The following is a 13,243-nucleotide window of genomic DNA, read 5'->3' as shown; positions in this document are numbered from 1 at the left end:
CTCTGCTCTGGAGGTCAGCACCCGGTGCCCATCGCGGGCATCGGGGCTGAGCAAACCCCGCCGGCAGCAGTGGGAAGAGGAAATTTGGTGAGCACCCGCGGGTGCTCGTCTCATCTTCGAGAGCTCCTTCAAACCCTTTCTCAATAATTAAACAAGCAAAGCCTAAAAATAGTGCTGAGCTCTACTATATGTGGCAGGATAATTTAAGGGGAGAGCAGGGAACGAAATGTCCTCGCTGTCCTAACCTCCCCCCCGGCGCCGGCCCCTCGTGGTGGCTCGATGGGAGCGGGGACCGTGCCAGTGGGGAGCCGGGTACCCCGTGGGGCACCGGGGCTTTGGGGAGTCTTCTTCTGCAAAAGAGGCTCCAACAGCACTTCTTGTGTCGTGCTGGGGCTGGGAAGGGCATGGCTGGGGGTCCCCACGCTGCGGCGAGGAAGGGGCGCGCGTTTGGGCACCCATCCCAGCTCCAAGGCTTCTCCACTTGGTCACCCGCAGGTGGTCCCCAAAAGAAGCTGGTGGCCCGGCCACCCGGCCCACAGTCACGTCTGGCTGGGAATAGCAGCCCCCGGCGTGGCAGCCTGAGCCTTCAATCCCTGCTCTCCCGAGCCCTTGCTTATCTTCAAAGCTCCCCAGCAGGCGAGCAGGTCTGCGGTGGAGCAGATAAGCGCGTGGCGGGGAGGTGATGCTCTGCTCCAGCCTCTGCTTGCAGGGAGAGGGCTGGGGGGAGGCATGGGGCTGGGGACTTGGCTCCTTGGGGTGCCACACTGTCCCTCCAGGGAGGGCTTGTGTTCATCCGTCCCCTTGCAAGGAGCAAACTGGGATGGAAGGAGCAAACTGGGGCTCGGTTTCAGCCACCGGGTGGCTGAATCGGGGGTCCCTGCAGCCTGGGACGTGGCTGGGTCCCAAAAAATGGGGGTGAAGGATGAGAGGGAGCACCCAGGCAGGGCAGGGTGAGCAGTGGGTGATGTGACACGGCCGTTCAGAGAGCAAAATTAATTCCTTGGGCAGAAGGAGCTGGGGGGGAGCGTCGCTGTGCCGGGCACCCTGCGAGGCCTTTGGGAACGGGGCGCTGGGACGCCTGGCGAGAGCGAGCGGGGAAAGGGAGCAGGAAGGGACGCAGCACCGGGGCAGGATGAGGGTACCCCAGGGCCGTGGCCTCGAGGATCTCCCTGGCATCCTGTGGCCGTGAGCGGCTCGGTGCCGCGTTGTGTAACCGGGAGAGGCGCCGGGTGGCTGCCGGCCAGCCCTCGGCATTAGCGCGGAGCCCAGGGCACCGGGAGGCGAGCGGGGATTACGCGGGGAGGAGGCGATGGGATCAAGTGAGCAGCAGCAAGGGCAGGCGGGCGGGGGGGGGCTCGTCCTGATTCTGGCCTCTTGCCCCCATCTTTTTGTGAGAAATGGAGGCAAAGCAGGGCGGTGGGGGGCTCCCAGGTCCCTCTGTGCCCCCCAGTGCGGTGCAGGAGCGGGGCCGGGAGGCTGCTTGGAGCTGTGGGTGATAAGGACCTCACCCAGGGGAGCTCGCGCTGGTTGGACTGGCTGGGTGATGGGAAGGAGCCGGGCCCTGTCATTAGGGCCAGGCGTGCAGGCAGGAATTGCAGGCTCCGGGGAGGGTCTGGGTCTCGTAGCAGGGGGTGTGGAGACCGCCGGGTGCAGCCAGGGTGTCCTGGGTGCGGAAAGCCAAGGGCCTGACTCTGAGCCCGGCTTTTCTGCAGGCTGCGGAGCCGCTCTGCGTCTCGAGCTCTGATTCAGCAAGGCATGAAGGCATGCAACTTCGGGGAGTTCCTTGAAATTGGGCTGCTCCCGATCAGCAGCTACTCCCACACACACCAAGGCTGCGCTCTTGCTCGGGGAGCCTGCTGGGGCCGTCCTCTGCCGGCTGCTTCCCTCGCTCCGCGCGCCAGAAAAAAGGAGAGCAGAGCTGCGATTTCGTGCCTGGGAAGGGACAAGGAGAGAAGAGATCCAGCTAACGGGAATTTGCAAAGGCGCCCCGTGGTTTTGGTTCCGAGATAGCCGTTTTCGCAGCCCTGTTTAGCTGATAAGCTGCGTGCTGGGCTTAACCCTCGGGGGTGCTAAAAGAGGCCTCGTGCCAAGAAATCCCGCAGCAGCGGGCGCTGGATCTCGCTGTGCCTGCAGGATCTGCCCCCAGCACTGCTCTAATCCGGGGTAGAAACCTCTGGAGCAGCCCCACCGGGGCTGAGCTCGCCCCAGGGGGGTTTGGTGCCTGCAGCAGCCCTTGGGTGCTGCAAACGGGGGGCTGGCACAGGGTGCACCCCACATGTACCCTCTGCGTGTCCTGGAAAGGGGCCTGGGGACGTGGCTGGGGCCAGCCCTGGGATGGGGGTGGCCTCGCTTCTGTCCCCCTTGGTGGTGTCCCCTGGGGGCCACTTGTGGGCAGAGCACTGGGGGCCCTGACTCAGCTCCTCTGGCGGCCGCAGACGGTCTGTGGGACGCTGAGGGTGGCTGCCTTCAGCAGCTCGCTGGTTTTGTCGCTTTTTCTCTGCTGGTGGCTCCCGTTTGAGGGCTCGCCGCGGTGGTTCCCACTCCCCCACCCGTCTGCGCCTGAAACCAAAGCACCGAGCAGCTCTGGCTGCAAGCAGGGGCTCGGGTCCTCATGGAGGGGTGGGTGATGCATTGGGGGTGAGTTTGTGCCCTGGGGAGCCAAAAGCAGCCGGAGGTGCAGGGAGGGCAGCGCAGGGGGGCGGCTTTGCACCAAAAACTGGGGCTGAGCCAAGGATCTGTGTCCCAACGCCGGTGGCACGCGGCCGCCGTGCCGGGAGAGGGCAGCTGGGCACGCAGCGCCCGCTCCAGCTCCCGTGGGCTGAGGAGCCGGGCGAATCCCGTTTGAAGGCAAAAGGTTACGGCTGGGAAGGAAGCAATCATAAAGCAAACACCGCGGCGTTCTCCAACCGCACGCGGATTTGGTGCAATAAATAGAAGGGAAGAGCCAAAAATAGACCCGGGGTTGTAGGGCTGACACGGAGAGGAAGCGGGGCTGGGGAGGGCTGGGGGGCTGCGCTCCCACCCAGCCCGAAGCCCTGAGTCACGGGTGAGCCGACGTCCTTCGGTGTAAGACAATATCCCGGGGCAGAAACGGTGAGTGGGCCTTGGGGCGAGCACACGAGACCTCAAAAAGCTTCTTGCAACCCGGGGCCGAGTCCCCGCACGGCACCCTGCGTCCCACCCCTCGCAAAGCTCCCCGCTCGTGACCCCCCCACCCCGATCCCTGGGGGCGTGCAGCCCTTGGGACCCAGCCGAGCCGCACCTTGGGTTCAGCACATGCGAAGCGCAGATGTAGAAAGGCAAAAGGACTGGCCCGGGGCCAAGCGGGGAGGGGAAAAAAAAAATTAAAAAAAAAAAAAAATCAAAACCACCAAGAGTCTGGCTCCGGGTTTTGGAGCCAGGGCTGCGAGCTTGCACTTGGAGCACAAACCGGCCTCCTGCGCTCCTGGCCCCCGCTCGGGGCTCGGTTTGGAGAGCGGCGGGGAGGGGATGCGGGCGCAGACCTGGAAGCAAAATGTTTACACGCTCCCGTGCGAGCCTTGCTGCGGGGGACAGCAGCCTCCTCTTGCCCTGTGCCGTGCGCTTTGCCCTGGGGAACCCCCTCCCAGTAGGGCTGCGGGGTACCGGGGGGAGTTGGGAGGGAGATGTGGGGCGCAGAGGGGTTTTGGGGGGTGACCCCCCCTTGCGGGGCACCCCGCTGCCGGGGCGCGCAGCTGGAGCCGTGGCGTGGCCCTGCCGCTTTAAACCTGCCTCTCCCACGTGCTGTCTGGTTGTGCTGGAGACGGTGACGCAGGCAGGACGTCAATGGAGGCTGTGGGAGAATTTAGCCTGGGAGAGGAAAGGGGGGGGGCAGGGAGGGAGGGAGGGAGCGGGGTGGGCTGGGGGCCTGGGCAGGAGGCCCCCAGCACCAGCCAAGCAGGGCCCCCCAGCTCCCTAGAGCATCCCTTTGTGCGCTGTCCCCCCCCCACCCCTTTCCAAGGACCCCTCTCCGGCAAACGTGGCCACCCTTGGCTGCTGGGGCAAATAATCGGCTCGGGTGCACCCCTGCTGGGGGGGGGGCACGTGAAGGTGATGCTTCCTCCCTGCCCGTGTGTCCCCAACCCGTTGTCACCGCACGTGTGCCACCCTCACCCTGCCAAGCTGTGGGGTGGGCACTGGGAGAGAGGGCGCTGCAGGGAACGGGGCTGGATGTGCCCCCCCGGGGATGGTGTTGGTGCCCCCAGGGATGGTGTTTGTGTCTCCAAAATGCCACCCACGCCCCTCTGTCCTGAGCTATGGGGTTGGTGGGATGCCAGCGTCCCACCTTTTTTTAGGATCTTCCTTTCTTTTAGGATCTGTAGCATCCTGAGGGCTCTGGTGTTAATGGGGTCGAGCTGGCGGTGGCACGTCTGCGCAGCCGCAGATTTGGGTTTCCCACCGTGTCCACCCGTGTAACCACCACGTTTTGTAACCACCCAAGCAGCGTCCCCAAAACCGCCATGGGAGCTCTGCTCCTGCTTGGTCTAGAGGAGGCTGAAATGGAGGCAAGGAGATATCGAGAGCTGCAGCCAAGGGAGCAGAGATCCCACAGCTCCTCCACAGCACGGGACCAGTGGTGTTGGCCTCTTGGCCCACTGGGTGGGTGCTGGATTTGCCCTGGGCTGGTGCAGTCCTGGTGCAAGTGAACGTCCCCCATGCACTGCATCCCGGTGCCAGTGGGGTTTTGCTGGCCCCAAAACAGCACCAGTCCCATGGGGAATGAGAAGGATCCTGGTTTACTCATCTCCATCCTGGTAGCAACCTCTGGAGCAAGACCGGGACGAGTGAGCGGGGTGCTGGGGGCAAGGACATGGGGACAGGTCCCTGTGCAGCCCTGGCGGAGCCACCCATGGGTGCCAGTGCTGGGCAGCCGTGCGTCCGCTGGTCCCACTGCCTTTCCGTGCCACGCAGCCACCAGCAGAAGCTGCGGGCGGTGCGTGAAAGGAGTGAACATTTTTCACGCTTCAGGATTTTGGGGTGTTTCTTCTTTTTTTTTTTTAATAGCCTGACTTGCAGAGGGTGTAGGTGGCTGCGTATCTTTGCAGACCCGGGAGTCCTCCTCCCTCCTACCCGCTGGCATAGGGCAAGGGAAAGCAATTTCCACTGTCAAGAGGCTGCGTACCAGCTGTACGAAACGATCAGCCTGGTGTGGGAAGGGAGTTACTCAGCATTCGGTTCCCAAGAGAAAAAAAAAACGCAGCCCGAACCGACTTTCCAAAATACTTTGAGGTTCATAGTACTGTTCTTGTCTTCGTCTCATAAATATCCTGGGCTGGATGCTTCCCGCGTTTCCACCAGTATCTCATGGAGCGGCACCGGAGCTCGGCTGGTGCACATTATTATGACTATTTTTATTTTTTATTTCTTTGGATACGCGATCTCGGTTGATTGGAAAACAAACCCCAGAGAATCCTTGAGGAAAGGCTGCAAACAGCTCTTGGTGGGATGACTAATCCCATCTCTATCTAATCCAACAGGGTGCTAAAAATAGCGCTATTTCTAACAATAAATATAATAAAATAACTCACTGACAACAAACAGCCCCAAAAAGCCAAACACAGAGAAAAGTCCACTGGAAATGTGTGTGGTGATGTGGGAAGGAGCCAGCAGGGAACTGTGTCACTGAGCCAGAGGGGTGGGGACGGCACGGGTGCTCGTACCCGTCACCTTGGCGGAGATTTTTGAGTCTTTGATTAGTTAGTCCCAAATTAAGGCAGCGTAAAGCTTCTTGTCGGCCATGGGGATGGCACGGAGCAAGGCCCTGATGTGCTGCTCGGTGCCTGAGCAAAGATTAGAGGTCGGCAGCTTCCTCGGGTTATTAACTTGCTAATTAATGGCTGGGTTTGCCCAGTGCAGGGCCACGCGTTGGCAGCTGGTTGGGGGACCATAAAACATTTCCCAAGGAGCTGCTGACCCCCAGCACAAGCCTGCTTCCTCTGGGATGAGCAAAGTCCCATGGCAGCTCCGTTTCTATTTCCACAGAATCCCAGCGTCATTAGGGTTGGAGAAGCCCTCCAAGCTCATCTGGACCAACCACCCCCTACCACCGATGTCACCCCTGAGCCATGTCCCCAAGCACCATGTCCAACACCCCCAGGGACGGTGACCCCACCATGTCCCTGGGCAATGCCTGAGCAGCAATGCCTCCTCATTTCCAACCCGTAACTCCCCTCAATTTTCGCACGATCTCCGTTCAAATCCTTCAGCTTCCAACAAGCATTTCGTTTTGGGACCAGTTCTGATGACATACCCTTCAGAAGTTTAAAAATGTGCTCAAAAATGCTCCTTGGCCTTTAGGGTAGAGATATTACGATGGGGCTGGGGGCTGAACCGAGCCCCTCCGAGTGCCCCCCCCAGCACCCACAGAGGTGCCGGACCCCAAACCGAGCCCCTCCAAGTGCCCACTCCCCCCCTTACCTCCCATTTTTAATCCAATTCAACATTTATTTGCAATTTATTCCTTTATTACCCCCCCCCACAACACCCCTCCCTCTCCCCACAACCCCAAACCCCCCCACTGGCAACCGAGCCGCGGGGCAACAGCACCCCCCGGGAAGAGCCCAGAACCACCCCCCTCTCCCTAATTTCCCCCCCCCCATGAAGGGGTCGGGGCTGCGGGGGGGACCCCCGCGAGGGGAGCGAAGCGGGGCCGGGCCCAGGCCGGGGCCTGCGGCTCCTTCCCCGGCCGCGGCCATTTGCTCCCGCCCCGCCCCGCCGCCGGGGCTGGGCCGGGCCCCGGCCATGGTCGCTCCCCGCCGGCAGCGCCGCAGCCCCGGGAGGCGGCTCCGCCAGGCCCCCGCTCCGCTCCGTGGACTCGAGGTAGGGTCCCGCGGCCGTTCCGTTTTACTTTTCTGACCTTTTTTTTTTTTTTTTTTCAAATAGGCGTTTTTTTTTTTTTTTTTTCTTTTTTTTTTTTTTTTTTTTGAAACGGCTCCGCCGGGGGTTTTTTTTTGGCGTTACTTCCGAGAAAGGCGGCCCCGTGCCGAGCAGCTGGAGGCTGGGGGGGGAGTTGGCAGCACCCTCCCAGTCCCCCTAAAGCCCCCCTACCCCCTTAAAACCCCCCAACCCCCTAAACCCCCCCCAATACCCCTAAACTTCCCCATCCCCCTACCCCCCCAGTTCCCCAAACCCCCCCAGTTCCCCTAACCCCCTCCAGTCTCCCTAAACCCTCCCTAACCCCCCTCAGTTCCCCTAAGCCCCCCCAATTCCCTTAACACCCCCTCAACCCCCATAAACCCACCCCAACCCCCGTAACCCCCCCCAGTCCCCCTAAAACCCCCCAAAGCCCCCCTAAACCCCCCACCCCGATAAAACCCCTCCAATCCCCTAGACCCCCAATTCCCCCTAACCCCCTCCATCCCCATAACCCCCCCCCAATCCCCAAGATCCCCCCAATCCCTTAGACCCCCCCAGTTCCCCCTAACCCCCCCAAATCCCCCTAACCACCCCCCAACCTCCCTACCCCCCCTCCCCTACCTCCTCCCTCCCCCCCCACTCCCCTTTCCCCCCCAACCCCATTTCAACCCCCTCAAACCCCCCTAAACCCCCCCAAAACCCCTTAAACCCCCCCAAAAGACCCCTTAAACCCCCCCCCCCCCAAAAAAAAAAATCCTCCCCCTTCCCCCCCAAGCCCCGAGGCGGCGGGGATGGGCGGCGGAGCCGAGCCGAGAGCCGAGCCGTGGCGGCGGGGGCGGAGAAGCAGCACATCCTTCCCCCCCCCACCCCATAACCACCCTCCCCATCCTCCTCCTCCTCCTCCTCCTCTTCCTCCCCCCCCCCCCCCCCCTCCCCGTTCACCCCCCCCCTCTCCCCTCCGCCGCTTCAAAACAAACCAAAATGGTGCAGAGGTGAAGGAGGGAGCCAGAAGGGAGGAAGGGGAAGAGGTGGCGCTGAGCAGCGGGGGGCCAGGTGAGAGGCGCCGGGGGGGGCTCGCCCCGTTATTTAAAGGGGGGGGGGACACGAGCTGGCAGCCCCCCAAAACCCTATTTCCACCCTAACCCCCCCCCCATCCATCCCCTTGATGCGGGGCCGCGATGTTTGGGCTGGGGGGGAGCGGGGAGATGGGGGCGATGCTGAGGGGGGATGCGGTGTTTTTTTTTGTGTTTTTTTTGTTTTTTTTTTTTTGAGGGGGGGTCCATGGGGGGGTCCCTGCTGCAGGGATTTGAGTGGCAAGGGCAGCTTTTCGGAGGAGCCGGCGGTAAATGGAGTCGAGGAGCTCCCGTGCCTTGGCCGCTTGCCGGCCCGGAGCTGACAGCTGGGATTGTTTGTTCCTTGGGGGGGGGGGGGACACATTTTGGGGGGGGGGCCCAGCGCCGCCGCTGCCGTTTGTGGGGCTCGGGATTTGGGGCACGAAGCCCCCCGCTCGCTGCCGGGGGGGCCTCCATCCGCCGTTCGGCCTCCTCGCCCTCCGCCGTCTCCTTCCCAGCCGTTTCCCCCCCCCTCCCCAAGCTTTGTCGTCGCCTTTTTTTATTTTCATTTTTATATTTTTTTTAATATTTTCCCCCTCCCCCCCCCCCCCCCCGTACGCACCCACGGCTTCCTTCCCCATCCCGGAGCCCCGGCCACAAATCGGGGTGTCCCCTCCTGTGTCCCCCCCCATGATGACACCCCCACAGCCCCCCGGCCGGGTTGCTGCAAATCCCCCCGGGGCGAGCCTCCTGCCCCCTTCTCCCCCCCCCCCCATTTTTCCTGGGGAGGGCCTGATCCTGCCCCTCCGAAACCTCTGAGCTTTTAGGGCACCCACGTGGGCTTTTAGGGCCGAGCTGGACCCGGGCTCACCAGCCCCAAACCTCGCTGGGGACGGGGACGGGGCCGTGCCCGCGGGCTGGGACCCCCCCCCATGTGTGTCCCCCCCCCCCAAAGCGAGGAGCAGCGCTTTTTTGGGTGCAGGTAAGCTCGATTCTCGCTATTTTCTCCCCATCCCCGGACCGGTTCGGTGCCGACAGCCCCAAACTTGGGGGACGGCACCAGCTCCGGCGGCCCCCCCGGGACCGCTCCGGTTGCGGGCGGGGGGCGGTGGGGGAGCGCTGGCGGCGGGCTCCTGAAGGTCACGGCCCTCTGGAAGGGCCTGGCGGCTTTTTCCTTTTTTTCCCTCCCTCCTCCCCGTGCCCTTCAAATTCTGCAGTTGTCATGGCTTTGCCAGGCTGAGGCATCCGCACTTGTGCCGGCTCGGGAGCAGGTGGTTGGCGGCCCCGCTGCTCGGGGGACGGCGCCGTCGGGGCGAAAACGGGCAGGGGGCTCGGGGTTTTGGTGGCACGGGGGTTGGGGGTCCTGTTGGGGAGGGGTAAGAGGGGATTTAACGGGGTCGAGGTGAAAGGCCTGGCTGTGAGGGTCTGGGCACGGCCGGGTGCTGCCTTTTGGCACCAGCCACCCCGGGGCCACCCGCGTGTCCCCCTCCCTGCCCACCCGCTCGGTCCTGCGGGGGGCTTGGGGGGGACCTTGGGGACCCCACGAAGCGCCGGCTTTGTCACGGGGTCACCTTGGGAAGTCCCTCAGCTTCCCCACGGGGCCGTGCTGGGCCAGGCCGGGGGGGGCCAGTGCCCCCTCCCTGCTCGCACGGCGCTGGCCGCGGCGGGCGCTCGGTGCCGGGGTGGGGACGCGGCCGGTGCCGGGGTGGATTTTATTTTTATTTTTTTCCCCCGGTTGCTCCAAGCGAAAGGAGCGGGGCCCCGATTCTCCAATCCCCCCCGGCCCTTTAGCGCGACTCTGGCGACGTCAAGGAGCCTAAATATGGTCATAAACCGCATCCACTCCGAGGTCCCTCCGTGCTTCCAGGGCCGTGTAAAAGCCTCTTTGTGCACGGGAGAACAAAGCCCAAAGTGTCCAACGCGCGACCCGGTGGCCCCGGCCGCCCGGGAGGCCAGGTAGAGGCTGCGGCTCCTCGGCACGGCGAGGCCGACGTTCCCGGCCCTCGTTTGGGGCCCGTTGGGGTTTTTTGGCCGAAGGGGACAGCTCGGTGCCAGCTCCGCCGCAGGCATCCCAGCCTGGCCCTTTTGCGTTTCGACCCCGAAACGTGTCAGGGCCTCGGCGAGGGGCAGCGATTTTCGAGGTGTTTTTCTCCAAGCAGCCTCCGCCGGCTCTCCGCGGCTGCCCCCAGCTTCGGGAGAGGAGGGACGCGCGTCGCCGGCATCACCCCTGTCCCCCAAAATCCCCGTCCCCCAAAATCCCATCATCGGTGCCATGCGGTGTGGCCGTGGCGCTCGGGGTTTGGGAACGGAGCTGGCGGCGCCCCGTTAAATCCCGGGGGGGAGCCCGGGGGGGTGCGCACCCAGCTCAGCCCACCAGGGCAGGGGCAGCGGCGTGGGCTGCCGCGTGGATGCTGGCTGAGCCTCGCCGTGCCGGACTTCCCCATCTGCAACCAGAGCTAAAAATATCCCCGTGCCTCGCCCCGTAGCCGTCCCATCTGTTCGGAGGGCGAGCTCCTCGGGCCAGGGACTCTTTTCTTCTTTTTTTTTTTTTTTTAATTCTGGTTATTTTAGCGCTTCCTAGAGGCTGAGCTGCCCCGGAGTTCGGAGGTGAGCGGATTGCAGATGACAGTCCTTCCCCCCAGGAAGGCCGCGGCCGTAGCGACAAGCCGGGGTGAGTCAGAGCAGGGGCAGGGAGGAACGGGGAGGATGAGGCAGAGCCACGATCCCGTACCCTCGGCCACGATCCCGTACCCTCAGCCACGATCCCGCACCCCGAGCCGCTCGTCCCTCCCGCAGCAGCAGGGACGAGGAGCAGGATCGGTCCCAGGCGCCGCCGCTTTTCCACCCGACGCTCCTCTCAAGGGTTTTTTTTTATTTATTTATCCCCCCCCTTTCCTCCTCCATCTTTTTTTTTTTTTTTTTCTTCTTCTTCTAATTAGAGAAGCTTTCAATAAAGAGCCGAAATTTGTTAATCATTTTGTTTGATCAGAGCTTAGGCAGTGCCGGCAGACCTCTAGCTTTTCCCTCTGCCTTGTTTGAGCAGCAGTTTGCTTTTGCTTTCAAGATGGATCTAGCCGTCTGCCTGCCAGCAGCTCTACCTTCGCCGAGCTGTCGCTTTTCATCTCGCACTCCACTTCTGTTTGCCTGTGGTGTTTTTTTTTTTTTTCTCTTTAATTTCTCCTTTCTCCTGCCCTCGCTCCTGGTGTCTCCCTGCTGTAGCTCCCCAGCGCTTGAAAAAAAAAAAAAAAAAAAAAAGGACGAGGGCTTGCATCACTTAACCCAAAAAAGTGCCTGCGTGGAGCGAGGGCTTGTTAAACGCAGGGGAAATAGGTTTGGAGGGATTTATTCTGGGGGAGGGCCGCGGCTTTGCTTTCTCTTGGCAAAGGGGGGAGTGTCGGGAGAGTTTTCTGGGCAGCCCCGTCCCGTTTTTGCGCCCTTCCCGAGGGGGATGCGTGGCGGGGAGAGGCGTGCGCGGTGCCAGCCGTGGTGCAGAGGCAGCTCCTGAATGCAGGAGTGACCCCGGAGCAGGTGAGTGCCTGAGCCCTTCACCTCCTGGGATGATTTTTTGCAGGGGGGCCGCGTGCTGGCCCCCGGAGCTTGCAGGAAAACAGGAAAACGTGACCCCCTCCAACAAGGGGGTGTCCCCCAGTGCCTCCAGCTCTGCTCCGACAGCAACGCTGCGGGCGCATCCTGCCCCCGCGTGCCCCAGCCTCATCCCCTGGGTACCAGCGGGGATCCAAACCCTGCGGCGTGGTCCTGGGGGCTGCGAGAGGAGGGGTCCCGTCCCCAAAACGCCCTTCAGCATGAGAGGAGCCTCGGTGGGAGCCGGTCGGGCCGGCCGGTGCTGCGTGGGGATGTGTCAGGCGGCGGCCACCACCCTGCAGGCACCCGGGCGCTGCGCGGTGAAGTCGTGGCGGCGTGACGAGGACGAGCAGGGCACGGAGCCGTTTGCGCAACGCCCGCTGAAACGCTGCTTCCCCTCCTTTTTCCTCCAGCTCCTCCGTGCCTGCGCTCGGAGCATCGCTGCTCCGCGGGCTCGGCCGGCACCGTGCGCCGGGCACCTGCGTTCCCAACCCTCCTCGGTTTAATTAAACGGGGCTAATTGAAAGCCAGAGGGCCTCGCCGTCTGTGCCCCCGTGCCAGGGGGGTCTGTGGGGGACTCGGGGGGACCCCCACGTTGAGGAAAGGCCGGCACCGTGCCTCTGGGCTGCTCTTGGGCATTGTGTGGCGTGGAATTGCAGCGCTCCCACCTCGCGCCTTGAGTCAGCGTTGTTTTGGGTTTGGGAAGGTGGTAATTAAATGACCTATTTAGGAGCAGGGAGGAAGAGAAGAGTCGGTTCCCTTTCCAGAACTTCAGGCAGCTGCCAGCCAGCATCCTGGGCAAGGATCCTTTCCAGCAGGAGCAGCTGCCCGGGTGCCCCCTTCCAACGGGGCTGCTCGGGGAGCGGGGCGAGGGACGGCGTCCCACGCGGTGCCGGTGCCACGTCGGCACTTTTTGGAGGCACACGTGGCAAAGCCACAGCTCCCGAACCTCCCCGCGTGCCAGCAGCAGTTGGTTTTGACACGGGCTTGAACCCGAGGCCAGGGGGCTGCCTCGTTCCCTGCTGGGTATAACAGGGGCAAGCTTACGGCAAGAAATCGGGTGAGGGTGTAACAAGCTCCCCATCTCCTTATGGGATTTTTTATTTTATTTTATTTTATTTTATTTTATTTTATTTTATTTTATTTTATTTTATTTTATTTTATTTTATTTTCAGCAGTTTTTGGTGTATCTGCTGCCCCTTCCCAAGCAGCATGGGGTCCTGTGGCACGGTTTGGCACGGTTTGGCACGGCACGGTGCCGGGGCTGTCGTGGGATCGTGGGGCATTACCTGCCCGGGGCGCACGGTACGGCTGAAAGGTGCCACCGCTGGGGATGAGCAGGGGTTATAAATAGCCCTGGCTGAAACTTTTCATCTTCCTTTTTGAACGCGAGTGCCTTTTGGAACAGCGTGCCTCTTCTCCATCCTTTTGGAAGGTGTCCATTTTTATTTTTTTATTTTTATTTTTTTTTTATTTTTAAGATGAAACGTTTTCGAAAGCGAGTTCTTCCCTTTCCAATTATCGGAAGATTTCAGGGGAAAAACTGCCAGGCCCCAGGAACTCACCTCGTGTTGTGCAGGTGGGGAAAGGGTCAGGGCTTAAATTTGTTTTGAGCGGTTTTCTTCCAGGCAGGAGCTGATAATGCCAAGCGTTCCCCGGTCACTGAGGGTATCCTACCAAAACCATCAAAATCTGGGAGGGTGGAAAAAGCAGGGTTTGCCGAAAACCTGCTGCAC

The 13,243-nt window shown here is 62.0% G+C and overlaps 1 protein-coding gene across 5 annotated transcripts in view; it reads left to right on the top strand.

The window, feature by feature from the left end:
• Positions 1–7,834: 7,834 nt before the first annotated feature.
• MEF2D (myocyte enhancer factor 2D) overlaps positions 7,835–13,243 on the top strand; it is a 56,799-nt gene continuing 51,390 nt past the window's right edge. For all 5 annotated transcript variants that reach the window (XM_032204650.1, XM_032204649.1, XM_032204651.1 and 2 more), the window contains exon 1: positions 7,835–7,926. The gene's annotated coding sequence lies outside the window, so the exon portion shown is untranslated. The remainder of the gene's footprint in view (positions 7,927–13,243) is intronic.

This window comes from Aythya fuligula, chromosome 28 (genome assembly GCF_009819795.1).
Source record: "Aythya fuligula isolate bAytFul2 chromosome 28, bAytFul2.pri, whole genome shotgun sequence".
Lineage (NCBI taxonomy): Eukaryota > Metazoa > Chordata > Aves > Anseriformes > Anatidae > Aythya > Aythya fuligula.
The sequence above is the reverse complement of the archived record's forward strand: the minus strand, read 5'-3'. Positions and strand labels throughout refer to the sequence as shown.